Source organism: Bombina bombina, chromosome 7 (genome assembly GCF_027579735.1).
Source record: "Bombina bombina isolate aBomBom1 chromosome 7, aBomBom1.pri, whole genome shotgun sequence".
NCBI classification, from domain to species: domain Eukaryota; kingdom Metazoa; phylum Chordata; class Amphibia; order Anura; family Bombinatoridae; genus Bombina; species Bombina bombina.
In genome coordinates this window covers 302,405,695-302,422,619 of record NC_069505.1, presented here as the reverse complement: position 1 = coordinate 302,422,619, position 16,925 = coordinate 302,405,695, and the positions used below count along the sequence as shown (strand labels likewise).

Here is a 16,925-nt window from a genome sequence, read left to right as displayed (position 1 = left end):
AAAAGCCACAAAAAAAAAAAAAAATGAAAAAAAAAAAAATCACCTTCACAGTTGAAATCGTATTAATACTGGTTTTCTTTTTTGCTCTCACTCAAAGAGTCATTAGTCCTCTTTGGATTTGATTACACAGAGACTACACAGAGTTTTTTTGGTTTTATTTTGTGTGTTATTTTTTTTTCTGCACTTGCAGCCTTGCACATATTGTTTGTAATCACAGGGTATATGGAAAGATTTGTTATACATACGAAACAGAGTTCCCCCATAATGCCGCCAAAAAGTAAGGATAGAAAGGTTAGGAGTGCAGACACCTCACTGGACCCTTCTTTGGAGGGGGGTATGGCTCATTTAGACATAGGTAATTTAGTATCGCAACTAACCGATATATTTACTCCTCAGTTTGATATTATTAAGAAAGAGCTTAGCAGTATATCTACAGATATTGTTTCGTTATCAAATGAGGTCAAGCAATTTGCCTCAAGAATAGTGGAAGCAGAAAATAGGATCTCTGACTTGGAGGACCGGGTTAATATTCAAGATAAATTTACGCAAGACCATGAAGCTAAAATTTCAAGTTTACAATTCCGTCTGGAGGATCTGGAGGATCGCTCCAGGCGGAATAATATTAGAATTATCGGACTCCCCGAATCCCCCGAGTATGAGGATCTTATTAAAGTTACCTCTTTATTACTCCCTAAGGCATTAGGTTTTTCTGAACAACTTCCTCTTGCAGTTGAAAGAGCTCATAGAGTTGGATATAGTAGAACAAGTACATCTTTGGGTAATAGAAGTAGAATGTCTATTTTCAAACTTCTTAGATATCAGGATAAGGTAGATTTATTAAAAGCATATAGAAAGATAGGGGAATTTGTATTTGAAGGAAACAAGTTGTTAATGTTTCAAGATTTCTCAATAGAAACGTCCACTAAAAGGAAACAAATGATCCCGTTATGCACCAAGATTATTGATAAAGGGTTTAAAGCCTGGGTGGTATACCCTGCAAAGATTGTAATGGAAGAGAAAGGTGTTAGGCGAGTTCTTAATAATCCCCAAGAGGCCCACGAGTTTATCAGTACCCTATAGCATCTTAGGGAAATTAATTCTTACCAGAATGAAAATTTGTTTTGAATAAGATTGATGTGTTATTTGCTTGGTTATGTTGTTTTAGATATAGCCTGGTTGGATAAATTGTTTATTAATATTTTTAAAAGGGGGAAAACATTTTTTTTTTAACTGAATGTTTTTTATTCTAAGTTTAAATACCTCTTAGGTTTAGTATGTCGGTACAGGATGGCAGATTTTTTCTTTTTTTTTTTACTTGTGTTTTTTTTTTTTTTTCTCTCCTCCTCCCGCCCCTGGTTATATGCCCAGCCTAAAGATATGGAATATTATCTTATATTGAGGATTGATGGCATCCAAGATTAATATACTTTCTTGGAACGTGGGGGGCATTACGTCTCCTAGAAAACGTAAGTTAATTATCAAATATCTCGCTAAATTTAATCCTGATCTTGTGATGCTACAGGAAACACACCTTAATATGGTTGAAGCTGCCAAATTGAAGTGTAAATGGGTAGGTGAATGTGTTGCAGCGTCAGGTGTTAAAAGAAAATCAGGAGTAGCAATATTGTTACATAAAAATTTAGTTTATAATATTGTAAAAACGGAGGCTGATCCAGAGGGAAGATTTTTGATTCTACATATCCAGATTAATAATTGTAATTTTGTTATATGTAATATATATGGCCCCAATTCTTTTTCACCATTTTTTTGGGATACTATTAGAAGCAAACTATTTCTATTATCAGCAGCTAATTTAATTTTAGGGGGAGATTTCAATATGACACTGTGCCCTATATTGGATAGATTGTCGGCAAAAAAATTACGTGAAAACGCCAAATTGGCAAAATATTTTAAACTTTTCTGTCATGAATTAAGACTAATTGATATATGGAGATTTAAAAATCCAGAACAACGTAGTTTTACCTGTGAGTCTAAATCACATATGACGTTTTCTAGAATTGATCTGTTCCTAATTTCTAAATCACTTGCTCTTTGCAGATCTGAAGCTAATATCTATGATATTGTTATTTCTGACCATGCAGTAATTTCTTTCACATTGATGGCTATTTCCCCCCTAAGATCCCTAATACATCTTTTTTTTTTCCTCGGTATTTGGCTGACAGTCCTAGGTTTGGCAATTGGTTAAAACAGAAGTGGAAGGATTATGTTACATTCAATATGGGGCAATTTAGTAAACCAGAGGTATTCTGGGAGACTTTGGTTTCCTAAATGGCTTGGACTTATTCCAATTTGAGGAAGGTTTCCAACTGGAAGCAGATTCCTTGGGAGGAGGATTGAGTTTTTGTTCCTTATTCTGACGAAAGGAACGAAAACGGTGAGAAGCCTTAGATTTACCCTTAGGTTTTTTATCCTGAGGCAAAAAAACTCCTGTTCCTCCATTGATAGTTGAAATAATAGAATCCAACTGAGAACCAAATAAATTATTACCTTGGAAAGAAAGAGATAGTAATCTAGATTTAGATGTCATATCAGCATTCCAAGATTTAAGCCACAAAGCTCTTCTAGCTATTACAGCTAAAGACATGGATCTAACATCAATTTTGATAATATCAAAAATTGCATCACAAATAAAATGATTAGCATGTTGCAGTAAGCGAACAATGCTAGATATGTCAGAATCCAATTCATGTTGCGCTAAATTTTCCAACCAGAAAGTTGATGCAGCCGCAACATCACCCAAAGAAATAGCAGGTCTGAGAAGATGACCTGAATATAAATAGGCCTTCCTTAGATAAGATTCAAGTTTCCTATCTAAAGGATCCCTAAAGGAAGTGCTATCATCCATAGGAATAGTGGTACGTTTAGCAAGAGTAGAAATAGTCCCATCAACTTTGGGGACCTTTTCCCAAAACTCTATAGATTTTGCTGGTAAAGGATACAATCTCTTAAACCTTGAAGAAGGAATAAAGGAAGTACCTGGCTTATTCCATTCCCTAGAAATCATATCAGAAATAGCCTCAGGAATGGGGAAAACACCTGGGGAAACCACAGGAGGTTTAAAAACAGCATTTAAACGTTTATTAGACTGAACGTCAATAGGACTGGTTACCTCAATATCCAAAGTAATTAACACTTCTTTTAATAAAGAACGCATATACTCTATTTTAAATAAATAAGTAGATTTGTCAGTGTCAATATCTGAGGAAGGATCTTCTGTTTCAGATAGATCCTCATCAGAAGAGGATGAATTATTATGTTGTTGGTCATTTGAAATTTCATCAGCTAAATGAGAAGTTTTAAAAGACCTTTTACGTTTATTAGAAGGTGGAAATGCAGACAAAGCCTTCATAATAGAATCAGAAACAAATTCTTTAAAATTTACAGGTATATCATGCACATTAGAAGTTGAAGGAACTGCAACTGGCAATGTACTATTACTGATAGAAACACTATCTGCATGTAAAAGTTTATCATGACAACTATTACAAATGACAATCGGTGGAATAATTTCTACAATTTTACAACAAATGCACTTAGCTTTGGTAGAGCCGATGTCAGGCAGCAATGTTCCAGCAGAAACTTCAGAGGCAGGATCAGATTGGGACATCTTGCTCAATGTAAGAGAAAAAACAACATATAAAGCAAAATTATCTATTTCCTTAAATGACAGTTTCAGGAATGGGAAAAAATGCAAAAGCATAGGCCTCTTGATAGAAAAGAAAGCAGGAGGCAAACAACAATGGGGTATAGAAATAATGAAGAAAAATTGGCGCCAAGTATTACGCACAATGTAATGTAAACTTTTTTGGCGCCAAAAATGACCGGAAATTACATACTTGCGTCACTAATGACGCCACCGTGTGAAAGGTCTCGGCATCACGTATGACGCCGGAAATGACGAAGTTGCATCAAAAACGTATTTTTCCGCGCAAAAAAAGTTCGCGCCAAAAATGACGCAATAAAGTCTAACATTTGACGCACCCGCAGGCCTAATACCCACAAATGCAAAAAGTAGTCAAATTGAAAAAGACTAAACCCCAGGTAAGAAATACATTTCTTAAAGTGTTTATATTCCCAAATATGAAACTGACAGTCTGCAGAAGGAAATACATGAACCTGACTCATGGCAAATATAAGTACAATACATATATTTAGAACTTTACATAATTGCATAAAGTGCCAAACCATAGCTGAGAGTGTCTTAAGTAAATGAAAACATACTTACCAAAAGACACCCATCCACATATAGCAGATAGCCAAACCAGTACTAAAACAGTTCTTTAGTAGAGGTAATGGTAAATTTGAGAGTATATCGTCGATCTGAAAAGGGAGGTAGGAGATGAATCTCTACGACCGATAACAGAGAACCCATGAAAAAGACCCCCGTTAGAGAAATCATTGTATTCAATAGGTGATACTCCCTTCACGTCCCTCTGACATTCGCTGTACTCTGAGAGGAATCGGGCATCAACAATGCTGAGAAGCGCATATCAACGTAGAAATCTTAGCACAAACTTACTTCACCACCTCCATAGGAGGCAAAGTTTGTAAAACTGAATTGTGGGTGTGGTGAGGGGTGTATTTATAGGCATTTTGAGGTTTGGGAAACTTTGCCCCTCCTGGTAGGATTGTATATCCCATATGTCACTAGCTCATGGACTCTTGCCAATTACATGAAAGAAAATGTGGTTGCATAAGTCTTCTAGCTGTGTCCAGAATTAAGCAAACACATTTAAAATCATGTTAAATAGGAGTCAGCATACACCTGCCATCATTTAAAGTGCCTCTGATTAACCCCAAATAAAGTTCAGCTGCTCTAGTTGGTCTTTCCTGAAATTTTCTTAGTCGCATCCCACAGCAAAAGCCATGGTCCACAGAGAGCTTCCAAAGTATCAGAGGGATCTCATTGTTAAAAGGTATCAGTCAGGAGAAGGGTACAAAAGAATTTCCAAGGCATTAGATATACCATGGAACACAGTGAAGAAAATATGGCACAACAGTGACAGTACCAAGAACTGGATGTCCCTCCAATATTGATGAAAAGACGAGAAGAAAACTGGTCTGGGAGGCTACCAAGAGGCCTACAGCAACATTAAAGGAGCTGCAGGAATATCTGGCAAGTACTGGTTGTGTGGTACATGTGACAACAATCTCACGTATTCTTCATATGCTGGGCTATGGGGTAGAGTGGAAAACGAAAGCCTTTTCTTACGAAGAAAAACATCCAAGCCAGGCTACATTTTGCAAAAACACATCCGAAGTCTCCCAAAAGCATGTGGGAAAAGGTGTTATGGTCTGATGAAACCAAGGTTGAACTTTTTGGCCATAATTCCAAAAGATATGTTTGGCGCAAAAACAACACTGCACATCACCAAAAGAACACCATACCCACAGTGAAGCATGGTGGTGGTAGCATCATGCTTTGGAGCTGTTTTTCTTCAGCTGTAACTGGGGCCTTAGTTAAGCTAGATGGAATTATGAACAGTTCCAAATACCAGACAATATTGGCACAAAACCTTCAGGCTTCTGCTAGAAAGCTGAACATGAAGAGGAACTTCATCTTTCAGCATGACAACTATCCAAAGCATACATCCAAATCAACAAAGGAATGGCTTCACCCAGGGGCATATTAAGGCCTAGGCCAACAAGGCCGGTGCCAAGGGCAGCAGATTTGGAAGGGGCAGCACATCTGCACACAGTGCAGTGAGCAATAAAGTGCAGGCTTTTACAGAGAAGACAAGGCACGTGCGCTGATTAAGGTCACTCTTTACAGGCAGTGCTCCTTTAAACCATTGCTTAATTTAGAGACGCCTGCATTTTTGCAGTGGAAGCATTCTTGGTGAGAAACTTGCCCGGGGATATACTTACAAGGTGAGGCTGGAGGAGAAGACCTTGTGCCGATATGCTGCCTTCCCTTGTCAGCTGTGGTGGGTCTGCGAGTGCAGTGCTTATTGCAGGTCTTAGTAACTAACAGACTGGATGCATCTGTGTACTGCTCAGATCAGCTTTTGATGTCTAATCATAAACTCTCAGTGCTAATGTATGTTAGCTACTAATAGTTAGCTTTCTCTGCATTCATGAACCCACGGAGTAAATAGTACACGGACACTTAAAAAGTTTCATTACTTGAATGATGGTAATTACTGTATGTTGTTGCATGTGAAGGGCGGTGATTGTTTCAAAGTGTATTCTTCTTTCCTTCCCTTCCTCTCTCCCTTCTTTCCCTTTCTCCCTCCCTTCCTCCTTCAACTCCCTCCCTCCCTTCTTTCCTTTTCTCCATCCCTTTTCAATCTCCCTTCCTCCCTACCTCAACTCCCTCCCTTCTTTCCCTCCCTTCTTTCTCTCAACTCCCTCCCTTGCTCCCTTCTTTCACTCCTTTTTTTCTGTTCCTTCTTCCCCTCCCCCTTTTATCCTCTTCCTCTCCACTTTTATCTTCTCTCTCTCCCTCCCTCCCTTCTTTCCTTTCCCTCCCTTTTCTCTCCCTTCTTTTCTCTCCCTTCTCTCAGGGAGAAAATGGAATGAGATGCAAGTGTTTTTCTAGCCCATTTTCTTTTGAATTGGTATGAAAAAGAAAAAAAAAAAACATTTTACACACTGACCCAAAAAATATTAAGGGGAAAAAAATGTCTAGGGCAGCACAAACCCTAAATACGCCACTGGCATCACCAGAAGAAGATTAAAGTTTTGCAATGGCCCAGCCAGAGCCCAGACCTGAATCCAATTGAAAATCTGTGGGGTGATCTGAAGAGGGCTGTGCACAGGAGATGCCCTCGCATTCTGACAGATTTTGAGTGTTTTTGCAAAGAAGAGTGGGCAAATCTTGTGCTATGCTGATGCTGATAGACTCATACCCAAAAAGACTGACTGCTGTAATAAAATCAAAAGGTGCATCAACAAAGTATATGCAACCATATTATTTTATTTTTTATATTTTTTCTTCCCTCTACCTAAAACATTTGTTTGTTTTTCAATTGAGTTGTACAGTTTATAGGTTACATTAAAGGTGGAAAAAGTTCTGAAATGATTTATCTTTGTCTCATTTTTTTACATCACAGAAACCTGACATTTTAACATGGGTGTGTAGACTTTTTACATCCACTGTATATAGATAGATAGATAGATAGATAGATAGATAGATAGATAGAAATAGATAGAGAGATTGCTAGAAACAAGGACGAGTGACTCAACTATGCATGAAAATACAGGAACTGGGGTGCAGAAAAATGGTAACAGGTACTCTGGACTGATGAGTCAAGATCTGAAATATATGGCTGCAGCAGAAGGCTGGAGAGCAGTTCAAGAATGGGTGTCTGCGGGCAACAGTGAAGAATAGTGGAGGTTCCTTGCAAGTTTGGGGCTTCATTTCTGCAAATAGAGTTGGGAATTTGGTCAGAATGAATTAACTCACTAATGCTGAGAAGTACAGGTAGATACTTATCCATCATGCAATACCATCAGGGAGGCATTTAAATGGCCCTCACTTTATTCTGCAGCATGACAACAACCCCAAACATACAGCCAACGTCACTAAGAACTATCTTCAGCATAAAGAAGAACAATGAGTGCTTGGAAGTGATGGTATGATCCCCACAAAGCACTGATCTCAAAATAGAGTCTATATGGGGTTACATGAAGAGACAGAAGCAACTGAGGCTGCCTAAGTCCACATAAAAACTGTAATTAGTCCTGCAAGATGTTTGGAACAACCTTTCTGCCAAGTTACATAAAAAACTGTGTGCAATGGTGCCTAGAAGTATTAGCCATTTGAGTGCTAATGAGTTTCCCACTCTGGTGCTAACGACGGCTCAGAGCCGTCACTAGCACTCTCCCATCTTGAGGGAGATCTGGGGGCTCCCACCCGCTCCTACCCCAGCGATCGTGCCTGTAGAGTGACAGGCATTGCCTGGGCTTTCCGTTTTGCATGGTGACGTCACGCGCAATAACGTGATGACGTCACTGTGCAACTTTATTTATACTTAACAATGTTAAGTATAGGAGCAGGGGGCATGGTGCTTAGAAGCCTGTATCTCAGACATCTAAGCAGCTACAGACCCCCAAGACCCACCATTGGAAAGGTAATAGCCTAACCTTTCAAACAGTTTAAGTATTGGGGTCTGAAAAAAAATTAAAAAAAAGTTTTTAAAAAAAAATTGTTCAAAAAATAAGAAAATAGAAAAAAAAAACATTAAAAAATCTTAGCACCCAGGTGGGAAAGTGCTTAGCACTCAAAGGGTTAAAGGGACACTAAACCCACATTTTTTTTCTTTCATGATTCAGATAGAGCATGCAATTTTAAGCAATTTTCTAATTTAGTCCTATTATCAATTTTTCTTCGTTCTCTTGCTATCTTTATTTGAAAAAGCAGAAATCTAAGCTAAGGAGCAGGCCCATTTTTGGTTCAGCACCCTGGATAGTGTTTGCTAATTGGTGAGTACATATAGCCACCAATCAGCAAGCGCAACCCAGGTTCTGAGCCAAAAATGCGCCAGTTTGCATTCTTGCTTTTCAAATAAACATAGCAAGAGAACAAAGTAAAATTGATAATAGGAGTAAATTAAAAAGTTGCTTAAAATTGCATGCTCTATCTGAATCATGAAATAAAAAATTTGGGTTTAGTGTCCCTTTAATGCTGTTTTGAAGGCAAAGGGTGGTCACACCAAATATTGATTTGATTGACATTTTTTCTTTTTACTCACTTTGCATTTTGTTAATTGATTAAAAAAGACTATTATCTTTCTATTTTTTAAAGCATTCTTACTTTACAGAATTTTTTTACACCTGCACAGTAGTGTATGTAGGGTATACATAGTGTAATAAAAGAATTTTCTAGCCCATTAAAGGGACACTGAACCCAAATTTTTTCTTTCTTGATTCAGATACAGCATGACATTTTAAGCAACTTTCTAATTTAATCCTATAATCAAATTTTCTTCATTCTCTTGGTATCTTTATTTGAAATGCAAGAATGCAAGTTTAGATATCGGCCCATTTTTGGTGAACAACCTGGGTTGTTCTTGCTGATTGGTGGATAAATTCATCCACCAATAAAAAAAGTGCTGTCCAGAGTACTGAATAAAAAAAAAGCTTAAATTCCTTCTTTTTCAAATAAAGATAGCAAGAGAACGAAGATAAATTGATAATAGGAGTAAATTAGAAAGTTGCTTAAAATTGCATTCTCTACCTAACTCACGAAAGAAAAAAAATTTGGGTTCAGTGTCCCTTTAACCCCTTAACCCCTTAATGACCGAGGACGTGCAGGGTACGTCCTCTAAAAAAAGGCAGTTAACGCCTGAGGACGTACCCTGCACGTCCTCAGTCTGGAAAGCAGCTGGAAGCGATCCTGCTCGCTTCCAGCTGCTTTCCGGTTATTGCAGTGATGCCTCGACATCGAGGCATCCTGCAATAACACTTTCTGGCCATCCGATGCAGAGAGAGCCACTCTGTGGCCCTCTCTGCACCGGACATCGATGGCCGGTATCGTTGGTGGGTGGGAGCCGACTTGGGAGGCGGGTGGGCGGCCATCGGTGTGATCTGGAAGGTGGAGGGGGGCGGGATCGGGGGCAGAGCCTTCGGGGGCGCGCACGGGCGCGCGCGCGTGCACGGTGGGTGGCGGGCGGGCGCGTGCACGGGGCGGGAGCGGGTGGGAACCGCTACACTACAGAAAAAAAGTAAAGAGTAAGTGTATTAAAAAAATGAAATAAACATTTTAAAAATAAAGCATTTAAGCGATCTGGAAGGGGTGGGGGGTTGGTATTGGGGGGGGGGGAAGCTACACTACAGAAAAAGGAAATTTTTTAAATAAAAACACATATTTTCACTAAAATGGGTACTGGCAGACAGCTGCCAGTACCCAAGATGGCGCACATTAAGTCAGAGGGGGAGGGTTAGAGAGCTGTTGGGTGGGGGATCAGTGAGGTTGGGGGCTAAGGGGGATCCTACACAGAAGCATATGTAAATATGCTAAAACAAAATGCACAAAAATGCACAAATTTTCCTTTTATTTTAGTACTGGCAGAGTTTCTGCCAGTACTTAAGATGGCGGGGACATTTGTGGGGTAGGGGAGGGAAGAGAGATGTTTGGGAGGGATCAGGGGGTCTGATGTTTCAGGTGGGAGGCTGATCTCTACACTAAAGCTAAAATTAACCCTGCAAGCTCCCTACAAGCTACCTAATTAACCCCTTCACTGCTAGCCATAATACACGTGTGATGCGCAGCGCCATTTAGCAGCATTCTAATTACCAAAAAGCAACGCCAAAGTCATATATGTCTGCTATTTCTGAACAAAGGGGATCCCAGAGAAGCATTTACAACCATTTGTGCCATAATTGCACAAGCTGTTTGTAAATGATTTCAGTGACAAACCTAAAATTGTGAAAAATGTAATGTTTTTTTTAATTTGATCGCATTTGGCGGTGAAATGGTGGCATGAAATATACCAAAATGGGCCTAGATCAATACTTGGGGTTGTCTACTACACTACACTAAAGCTAAAAATACCCCAAAAAGCTCCTTACATGCTCCCTAATTAACCCCTTCACTGCTGGGCATAATACACGTGTGGTGCGCAGTGGCATTTAGCGGCCTTCTAATTACCAAAAAGCAATGCCAAAGCCATACATGTCTGCTATTTCTGAACAAAGGGGATCCCAGAGAAGAATTTACAACCATTTATGCCATAATTGCACAAGCAGTTTGTAAATAATTTCAGTGAGAAACTGAAAGTTTGTGAAAAAATTTGTGAAAAAGTGAACAATTTTTTGTATTTGATCGCATTTGGCGGTGAAATGGTGGCATGAAATATACCAAAATGGGCCTAGATCAATACTTTGGGATGTCTTCTAAAAAAAAATATATATATGTCAATGGATATTCAGGGATTCCTGAAAGATATCAGTGTCCCAATGTAACTAGCGCTAATTTTGAAAAAAATATGTTTTGAAAATAGCAAAGTGCTACTTGTATTTATGGCCCTATAAGTTACAAAAAAAGCAAAGAACATGTAAACATTGGGTATTTCTAAACTCAGGACAAAATTTAGAAACTATTTAGCATGGGTGTTTTTTGGTGGTTGTAGATATGTAACAGATTTTGGGGTTCAAAGTTAGAAAAAGTGTGTTTTTTTCCATTTTTCCTCATATTTTATAATTTTTTTTATAGTAAATGATAAGATATGATGAAAATAATGGTATTTTTAGAAATTCCATTTAATGGCGAGAAAAACGGTATATAATATGTGTGGGTACAGTAAATGAGTAAGAGGAAAATTTCAGCTAAACACAAACACTGCAGAAATGTAAAAATAGCCTTGGTCCCAAACGGACAGAAAATGGAAAAGTGCTCTGGTCACTAAGGGGTTAATGACCACAGCACTTTTCCATTTTCTATCCGTTTGGGACCAAGGCTGTTTTTACATTTTTGCGGTGTTTGTGTTTAGCTGTAATTTTCTTCTTACTCATTTACTGTACCCACACATATTATATACCGTTTTTCTCGCCACTAAATGGACTTTCTAAAGATACCATTATTTTCATCATATCTTATAATTTACTATAAAAAAAAATTATAAAATATGAGGAAAAATGGAAAAAAACACACTTTTTCTAACTTTGACCCCCAAAATCTGTTACATATCTACAACCACCAAAAAACACCCATGCTAAATAGTTTCTAAATTTTGTCCTGAGTTTAGAAATACCCAATGTTAACATATTCTTTGCTTTATTTGCAAGTTATAGGGCCATAAATACAAGTAGCACTTTGCTATTTCCAAACCACCTTTTTCCAAAATTAGCGCTAGTTACATTAGAACACTAATATCTTTCAGGAATCCCTGAATATCCCTTTACATGTATATATTTTTTTTTAGTAGACATCCCAAAGTATTGATCTAGGCCAATTTTGGTATATTTCATACCACCATTTCACCGCCAAATGCGATCAAATACAAAAAAACAGAATTTATGTTTACCTGATAAATTACTTTCTCCAACGGTGTGTCCGGTCCACGGCGTCATCCTTACTTGTGGGATATTCTCTTCCCCAACAGGAAATGGCAAAGAGCCCAGCAAAGCTGGTCACATGATCCCTCCTAGGCTCCGCCTACCCCAGTCATTCGACCGACGTTAAGGAGGAATATTTGCATAGGAGAAACCATATGTTACCGTGGTGACTGTAGTTAAAGAAAATAAATTATCAGACCTGATTAAAAAAACCAGGGCGGGCCGTGGACCGGACACACCGTTGGAGAAAGTAATTTATCAGGTAAACATAAATTCTGTTTTCTCCAACATAGGTGTGTCCGGTCCACGGCGTCATCCTTACTTGTGGGAACCAATACCAAAGCTTTAGGACACGGATGAAGGGAGGGAGCAAATCAGGTCACCTAAATGGAAGGCACCACGGCTTGCAAAACCTTTCTCCCAAAAATAGCCTCAGAAGAAGCAAAAGTATCAAATTTGTAAAATTTAGAAAAAGTGTGCAGTGAAGACCAAGTCGCTGCCTTACATATCTGATCAACAGAAGCCTCGTTCTTGAAGGCCCATGTGGAAGCCACAGCCCTAGTGGAGTGAGCTGTGATTCTTTCAGGAGGCTGCCGTCCGGCAGTCTCATAAGCCAATCGGATAATGCTTTTAATCCAGAAGGAGAGAGAGGTAGAAGTTGCTTTTTGACCTCTCCGTTTACCAGAATAAACAACAAACAAAGACAAAGTTTGTCTGAAATCCTTAGTAGCTGCTAAGTAAAATTTGAGAGCACGAACTACATCCAAGTTGTGCAACAAACGTTCCTTCTTTGAAACTGGATTAGGACACAAAGAAGGCACAACTATCTCCTGGTTAATGTTTTTGTTAGAAACAACTTTTGGAAGAAAACCAGGTTTAGTACGCAAAACCACCTTATCTGCATGGAACTCCAGATAAGGAGAAGAACACTGCAGAGCAGATAATTCTGAAACTCTTCTAGCAGAAGAAATTGCAACCAAAAACAAAACTTTCCAAGATAATAACTTAATATCAACGGAATGTAAGGGTTCAAACGGAACCCCCTGAAGAACTGAAAGAACTAGGTTGAGACTCCAAGGAGGAGTCAAAATTTTGTAAACAGGCTTGATTCTAACCAGAGCCTGAACAAAGGCTAGAACATCTGGCACAGCTGCCAGCTTTTTGTGAAGTAACACAGACAAGGCAGAAATCTGTCCCATCAAGGAACTTGCAGATAATCCTTTTTCCAATCCTTCTCGAAGGAAGGATAGACTCTTAGGAATCTTAACCTTGTCCCAAGGGAATCCTGCAGATTCACACCAACAGATATACCAAATTATGTGGTAATTTTTCTGGTTACAGGCTTTCAGGCCTGAACAAGAGTATTAATAACAGAATCTGAGAACCCTCGCTTTGATAAGATCAAGCGTTCAATCTCCAAGCAGTCAGCTGGAGTGGGTCGAACGGACCTAGAACAAGAAGGTCTCGTCTCAAAGGTAGCTTCCATGGTGGAGCCGATGACATATTCACCAGATCTGCATACCAAGTCCTGCGTGGCCACGCAGGAGCTATCAAAATCACCGACGCCCTCTCCTGATTGATCCTGGCTACCAGCCTGGGGATGAGAGGAAACGGCGGGAACACATAAGCTAGTTTGAAGGTCCAAGGTGCTACTAGTGCATCCACTAGAGCCGCCTTGGGATCCCTGGATCTGTACCCGTAGTAAGGAACTCTGAAGTTCTGACGAGAGGCCATCAGATCCATGTCTGGAATGCCCCACGGTTGAGTGACTTGGGCAAAGATTTCCGGATGGAGTTCCCACTCCCCCGGATGCAATGTCTGACGACTCAGAAAATCCGCTTCCCAATTTTCCACTCCTGGGATGTGGATAGCAGACAGGTGGCAGGAGTGAGACTCCGCCCATAGAATGATTTTGGTCACTTCTTCCATCGCTAGGGAACTCCTTGTTCCCCCCTGATGGTTGATGTATGAACTTGGCCCTCGCTAGCTGAGGCCAAGCTTTGAGAGCATTGAATATCGCTCTCAGTTCCAGAATATTTATCGGTAGAAGAGATTCTACCCGAGACCAAAGACCCTGAGCTTTCAGGGATCCCCAGACCGCGCCCCAGCCCATCAGACTGGCGTCGGTCGTGACAATGACCCACTCTGGTCTGCGGAAGGCCATCCCTTGTGACAGGTTGTCCAGGGACAGCCACCAACGGAATGAGTCTCTGGTCCTCTGATTTACTTGTATCTTCGGAGACAAGTCTGAATAGTCCCCATTCCACTGACTGAGCATGAACAGTTGTAATGGTCTTAGATGAATGCGCACAAAAGGAACTATGTCCATTGCCGCTACCATCAAACCTATCACTTCCATGCACTGCGCTATGGAAGGAAGAGGAACGGAATGAAGTATCCGACAAGAGTCTAGAAGTTTTGTTTTTCTGGCTTCTGTCAGAAAAATCCTCATTTCTAAGGAGTCTATTATAGTTCCCAAGAAGGGAACCCTCGTTGACGGAGATAGAGAACTCTTTTCCACGTTCACTTTCCATCCGTGAGATCTGAGAAAGGCCAGGACAATGTCCGTGTGAGCCTTTACTTGAGGAAGGGACGACGCTCGAATCAGAATGTCGTCCAAGTAAGGTACTACAGCAATGCCCCTTGGTCTTAGCACCGCCAGAAGGGACCCTAGTACCTATGAGAAAATCCTAGGAGCAGTGGCTAATCCGAAAGAAAACGCCACGAACTGGAAATGCTTGTCCAGGAATGCAAACCTTAGGAACCGATGATGTTCCTTGTGGATAGGAATATGTAGATACGCATCCTTGAAATCCACCTTGGTCATGAATTGACCTTCCTGGATGGAAGGAAGAAGTGTTCGAATGGTTTCCATCTTGAACGATGGAACCTTGAGAAACTTGTTCAAGATCTTGAGATCTAAGATTGGTCTGAACGTTCCCTCTTTTTTGGGAACTATGAACAGATTGGAGTAGAACCCCATCCCTTGTTCTCCTAATGGAACAGGATGAATCACTCCCATTTTTAGCAGGTCTTCTACCCAATGTAAGAATGCCTGTCTTCTTATGTAGTCTGAAGACAACTGAGACCTGTGGAACCTCCCCCTTGGAGGAAGCCCCTTGAACTCCAGAGAATAACCTTGGGAGACTATTTCTAGCGCCCAAGGATCCAGAACATCTCTTGCCCCAGCCTGAGCGAAGAGAGAGAGTCTGCCCCCCACCAGATCCGGTCCCGGATCGGGGGCCCGCATTTCATGCTGTCTTGGTAGCAGTGGCAGGTTTCCTGGCCTGCTTTCCTTTGTTCCAGCCTTGCATAGGTCTCCAGGCTGGATTGGCTTGAGAAGTATTACCTTCCTGCTTAGAGGACGTAGCCCTTGGGGCTGATCCGTTTCTGCGAAAGGGACGAAACTTAGGTTTATTTTTGGTCTTGAAAAGACCTATCCTGAGGAAGGGCGTGGCCCTTGCCCCCAGTGATATCAGAGATAATCTCTTTCAAGTCAGGGCCAAAGAGTGTTTTCCCCTTGAAAGGAATGTCAAGCAATTTGTTCTTGGAAGACGCATCCGCTGCCCAAGATTTTAACCAAAGCGCTCTGCGCCACAATAGCAAACCCAGAATTTTTTCGCCGCTAACCTAGCCAATTGCAAGGTGGCGTCTAGGGTGAAAGAATTAGCCAATTTAAGAGCACGAATTCTGTCCATAATCTCCTCATAAGAAGAAGAATTACTAATAATCGCCTTTCCTAGCTCATCAAACTAGAAACACGCGGCTGCAGTGACAGGGACAATGCATGCAATTGGTTGTAGAAGGGAACCTTGCTGAACAAACATCTTTAGCAGACCTTCTAATTTTTTATCCATAGGATCTTGGAAAGCACAACTATCTTCTAAGGGTATAGTGGCGCGCTTGTGTAGAGTAGAAACCGCCCCCTCGACCTTGGGGACTGTCTGCCATCAGTCCTTTCTGGGGTCGACTATAGGAAAACAATTTTATAAATATGGGGGGAGGTACTAAAGGTATACCGGGCCTGTCCCATTCTTTACTAACAATGTACGCCACCCGCTTGGATATAGGAAAAGCTTCGGGGGGCCCCGGGGCCTCTAAGAACTTTTCCATTTTACATAGTGGTTCTGGAATGACCAGATAGTCACAATCATCCAAATTGGATAACACCTCCTTAAGCAGAGCGCGGAGATGTTCCAACTTAAATTTAAAATTAATCACATCAGGTTCAGCTTGTTGAGAAATGTTTCCTGAATCTGAAATTTCTCCCTCAGACAAAACCTCCCTGGCCCCCTCAGACTGGTGTAGGGGCCCTTCAGAAACCATATCATCAGCGTTCTCATGCTCTACAGAATTTTCTAAAACAGAGCAGTCGCGCTTTCGCTGATAAGTGGGCATATTGGCTAAAATGTTTTTGATAGAATTATCCATTACAGCCGTTAAATGTTGCATAGTAAGGAGTATTGGCGCACTAGATGTACTAGGGGCCTCCTGTATGGGCAAGACTGGTGTAGACGAAGTAGGGGATGATGCAGTACCATGCTTACTCCCCTCACTTGAGGAATCATCTTGGGCATCATTTTTACTAAATTTTTTTATGACATAAAATACATATAGTTAAATGAGAAGGAACCTTGGTTTCCCCACAGTCAGAACACAATCTATCTGGTAGTTCAGACATGTTAAACAGGCATAAACTTGATAACAAAGCACAAAAAACGTTTTAAAATAAAACCGTTACTGTCACTTTAAATTTTAAACTAAACACACTTTATTACTGCAATTGCGAAAAAGTATGAAGGAATTGTTCAAAATTCACCAAAATTTCACCACAGTGTCTTAAAGCCTTAAAAGTATTGCACACCAAATTTGGAAGCTTTAACCCTTAAAATAACGGAACCGGA

General features: G+C 40.3%; 1 protein-coding gene across 5 annotated transcripts in view; it reads right to left on the bottom strand.

Annotated features, from left to right (window-relative positions):
* Positions 1-16,925, bottom strand: part of FOXP1 (forkhead box P1) — a 946,651-nt gene that overhangs the window by 870,962 nt on the left and 58,764 nt on the right. The window lies entirely within an intron of this gene.